Below are 5,130 nucleotides of genomic sequence, written 5' to 3' on the forward strand. Positions count from 1 at the left end.
TCAACAGATGAGAAGTTGCTTCTTATAGATGGACAAAAAATGTGGTTTCTTGAGAAAAAATTGACTCCTAGTGAAGGTGCTGTAAAGATTTTGAAATGACAACAAAGAATTTTGAAATTACATAAACTTAGTTGATAAAGCAGTGACAAGGTTTGAGAGGATTGGGTGCAATTTTGAAGGAAGTTCTGTCGGAGGGCAGCGGGTTGGGGGCAGCAGGTACAGCAGGAGCTGGGTGCCTGGCTGCTGCACAGGTGGGCACAGGGACCTGATGTCATAGCCACTGCTACCGGGTTGGGGGCCTCGGCCGCACTACAGGGGCTGAGCACCTTTGGAGAATTGAGCCTACCAACCGTAGGGCTCATTAGCAGCATGGAAGTATAAGCTCTGGTAGGAGTTGGGCCCAAACCATCAAGCCCTGTTACTACAAGAGCTAGATCAGGGAAATTGAGTCAACCTGGCTTACCTACACCAACTTGGATGTGCCATTTTGTGCCTCCACCACTGACAGTGGCCATGAGGTCAGTAGCCTGCATGCAGGTGTGCTGGAAGATGGACTGTCCTTCAATGGTGTGCCCTGATCTACAGCCCAGAGAAGAATATGAGCTGTGGAATCCAGTCCCTGAGTCCCCAGAGCCTCATCTCAGGCCTCTGACCGAGAAACAGAATGGCCTTCAGATTATGGAGGCTAAAAGAGATGTTAAGTGTATGTCTGCAAAAGAAGTCACCATTACTGTTACAGACAGTATCTGACAGGGTGACAAAAGTTGAAAAATCATAAAGAACTGTATTAACTAGTAGAGTGTTCAACTAGAAGGGCAGATTGACTTCTTTGGTGCCTCCACGTACTGGATCCAATCAAGGAGTCTTGAAGAAGTGAGTGGCCCTTACTGAGCATGACTGCTGCTGAGTTCCTTGAGAGACTGTCTTACCTGGCAGCCAATGGCTGCCTGGGCTGATGGGATATTCTCAGCCTCCTACTTACCATGTAAATGTATTGGCACAGTACTTGCATATGGTAATAAACTGTGAATGTGCAATTAGTTTGCCTCTGGAACTCCTACAATATGGTCTGATGTAAAAGTGGTGAGCCAAAGCCACAGGAAGGTTTATGAAACACAGAAAAATAGAAGGAATACATTCATTCCGTGAGTGAAAAAGGCTCACATGCGTTCTAATTTCTCCTGACCATGTTAGTATGCACTGTTTCAGACCAGCTTATTCTTTCATTCTTTCTTTCTGAAAACTGCCACCATTAGGAAGCTTACTGTGGTCACTTAAAAGCTGTCTTCCACCCAACTTTAAACCCAGATACAGAAGAAATCAAGAAACAGGAAAACTCCCTGTTATACCTATTTCCTTAGCTCACTATGAGACAGATTCAGATCCAGTTTCACAAAAAATAACCCCAGCAAAACCCAAAGCATGTTTGGGGAGGTTTCTATGATACAGTCACACCCATTTCTCATCTGCTTCAATGTTCTCCCATACTGGTATCCCTGTCAGCCTCTGTACAACATCATGGTCATTGTGATCAATACATCCAATCTAGGATGCCATTCATAGCTCAGCAAGGCATTGCATTTTCATAGCTTTCCAGTTCTCTTTGCTTGTGCTCTTGAGTGTTCTCCTCAGTTGGGTCATTTGCAATTGTTAATGAAAGAGTGGACACTGCTTACAAAAGGGAGATAATCCATAACATATTGGCAGCACACACAGCCTCACTTTTGCCTATTGTTCTCAGTTCTTGGACTATGTCATTTGCTATCTGTGAAGGAATCACTTTAGAGAGCTAGTACTGGTTGCTGTGCATTCACATTGACATTAGACTGATGTTCACTGTGTTAGAAACCAGAGCCAGTGAAAAATGTTTTGAAAGATTACAATGATCTGACATTACTTTAAGCATATTATGCTAGATGTACCTTCGTCCAAAGTAATGTAGCATGATTTTTAAAGGGTTGTTAACATGTCTGGATTGGGAAAGGTAGGACTAAGTAATGCCCAAACAATACCAATAAACTCCATGTTTAGTAGGGGAAAAAATTAAGCTCTACTGTGCATAAAATGCCATCAAACAGCATTGCATGTTAAAGAGAAATGGCTTGTGAAAGGAAACATAAATCAATGCAGCAAAATTCATGATTGTCTTATTTTGAGAAATTCCCACAGCCAGTCTACAAAAGATTCATTATAGACTTGAGGACACCTGCAGATTGAAGGTGAGGGGATGGAAAAACATCTATCATGCTAATGGATGTCAAAAGAAAGTTGGGGTGGCCATAATTATATCAGAAAACCTAGATGTTAAACGAAAGACTGTAACAAGAGATGAAGAAGGGCATTATATCATAATAAAGGGGTCTATCCATCAGGAGAAGCTAATAATTGTAGATGTTTATACTCCCTACTTGGAAATGCAAATATATAAATTAAGTAATCACAAACATTAGCAAACTTATTGATAATAATACTGTAATTGTAGGTGACTTTAGTACTCCACTTACAGCAATTGACAGATAATGCAGCAGAACATCAATAAAGAAACAATGGCCTTGAATGATATGCTGGACCACAAGGACTTGACAGATATATTCAGAACTCTTCGTCCAAAGTAGCAGAATACACATTCTTCTTGAGTGCACACAGAGCATTCTCCAAAATAGATCACATACTGGGTCACAAAATATAAAAGGATTGAGATCATACCATGTGTATTTTCAGATCACAATACTATGAAATTTGAAAGCAACCACAAGAAAATATTTGGAAAGCCTCCAAATTCTTGGAAGTTAAAGAACATTCTACTAAGGAATGAATCGGTCAACCAGGAAATTAAAGAAGAAATTAAAAATATATATGGAAGCAAATTAAGTTGAAAACATGACATCCCAAACCTTTGGGATGCAGCAGAGGTAGTCCTATGAGGAAAATACATTACAATCCAGGTCTATATCAAGAAGCAAAAAAATCTGTATTTGGATACAGAATCTAACTTCACACCTAACTAGAAACAGAGCAGCAATGAAATCCTAAAGCTAGCAGAGCAGAAATAATAAAGATTAGAGCAGAAATAACCAATATAGAATCTAGAAAAACAGTAGAACAGATCAAAGAATCTAAGAACTGGTTTTTTGAAAGAAAAAATTTGAAACAAAATTGATAACCCCCTAGCCAGATTTCTCAAAAAGAAAAGAGAGAGAACCCAAATAGACAAAATTATAAGAGGAGAAATCACAACCAACACCACAAAAATACAAATTGTAGAGAATACTATGAAAAATTATATTCCAAAAAACTGGACAATCTGGAAGAAATGGACAAATTCCTAGACACCCACACACTATGAAAATTCAAATGGGAAGAAATGGAAAATTTGAATAAACCCATTACCAGCAAAGATTGAATCCGATATCAAAAATCTCCTGACAAATAAGAGTTCAGGGCCAGATGGCTTCCCAGGGGAATTCTACCAGACATGTAAAGTAGAGTTAATACCTATTCTTCTCAAGTTATTCCAAAAAACAGAAGTGGAAGGAAAGCTTCCAGACTCATTCTTTGAAGCCAGCATTACCTTGATTCCCAAAGCAGACAAAGACCCCACTAAAAAGGAGAATATAGGCCAATATACCTGATAAAGATGGATGCAAAAATTCTCAACAAGATACTAGCAAATTGAATTCAACAGTATATTAAAAGAATTATTCACCATGGTAAAGTGGGATTCATCTGCACCTGGGCTGCAGGTCTTGTTCAATATCTCAAATCAGTCAATGTGATGGATCACATTAGTAGAAGAAAGGATAAGAGCCATCCTGTCAATAGATGCCAAAAAAAGCATTTGACAAAATACAGCATCCTTGATAAAAAAAAAAACCGTCAAGAAAGTCAGTATAGAAGGAACATACCTAAACATCATAAAAGCCATATATGAAAACCCACAGCTAATCAACCTCAGTGGGGAAAAACTGAGAGCTTTCCCCCTGAGATGAGGTACACAACAGGGATGTCCACTCTCACCACTGTTGTTAAACATAGTGTTGTTGGGTCGCCTGGGTGGCTCAGTCGGTTAAGCGTCCGACTTCAGCTCAGGTCATGATCTCACGGTTCGTGGGTTTGAGTCCCGCGTCGGGCTCCGTGCTGACAGCCAGCTCAGAGCCTGGAGCCTGTTTCAGATTCTGTGTCTCCCTCTCTCTCTGACCCTGCCCTTCTCTCTCTCTCTCTCTCTCTCTCTCTCTCTCTCAATCTCTCTCTCTCAGAAATTAAAAAAAAAAAAAGAAAAAAGATTAAAAAAACAGTGTTGGAAGTCTTAGCCTCAGCAATCAAACAAAGTGAAATAAAAGGCATTTAAATTGGCAAAGAAGAGGTGAAACTTTCACTTTTCTCAGATGACATGATACTCTACGTTGAAAATAGCAGCATGCAGAAGAATGAAGCTGGACTACTTTCTTACACTACACACAAAAATAAACTCAAAATGGATGAAAGACCTAAATGTGAGGCAGGAAACCATCAAAATCCTATAGGAGAAAGCAGGCAACAACCTCTTTGTCCTCAGCCACAGCAACTTCTTACTCAACATGTCTCCAAAGGAAATGGGAATAAAAGCAAAAATGAACTATTGGGACCTCATAAAGATAAAAAGCTGCACAGAAAAGGAAACAATCAACAAAACTAAAATGCAACCAACAGAATGGGAAAGATATTTGCAAATGACATATTGTATACATGGTTAGTATTCAAAATCTATAAAGAACTTATCAAACTCAACACCCAAAAAAACAAATAATCCAGTGAAGAAATGGCCAGAAGACATGAATAGTCACTTTTCTAAAGAAGACATCCAGATGGCTAACAGACACATGAAGAGATGCTCATGCTCAATATCACTCCTCATTAGGGAAATATAAATCAAAACTACAATGAAATATATCACCTCGCATTTGTTCAGAATGGCTAAAAATAAGAACACATGAAACAACAAATGTTGGCAAGGAGGTGGAGAAGGGGAGCTCTCTTACACTATTGGTGGGAATGCAAACTGGTGCAACTGTTCTGGAAAACAGTATAGAGGTTCCTCAAAATATTAAAAATAAATAATAGAAATGAATAGTAAATATTAAATGTAAAATT

General features: G+C 39.1%; 1 protein-coding gene and 1 pseudogene across 1 annotated transcript in view; both read left to right on the forward strand.

The window, feature by feature from the left end:
* The window catches only part of LOC144235696 (brain and acute leukemia cytoplasmic protein-like), a 1,216-nt pseudogene extending 260 nt beyond the window's left edge, over nt 1-956 (forward strand).
* Nucleotides 1-5,130, forward strand: part of OPHN1 (oligophrenin 1) — a 404,963-nt gene that overhangs the window by 346,970 nt on the left and 52,863 nt on the right. The window lies entirely within an intron of this gene.

The sequence above is a fragment of the Crocuta crocuta genome, unplaced genomic scaffold, assembly GCF_008692635.1.
Source record: "Crocuta crocuta isolate KB4526 unplaced genomic scaffold, BGI_CrCroc_1.0 scaffold1012, whole genome shotgun sequence".
Lineage (NCBI taxonomy): Eukaryota > Metazoa > Chordata > Mammalia > Carnivora > Hyaenidae > Crocuta > Crocuta crocuta.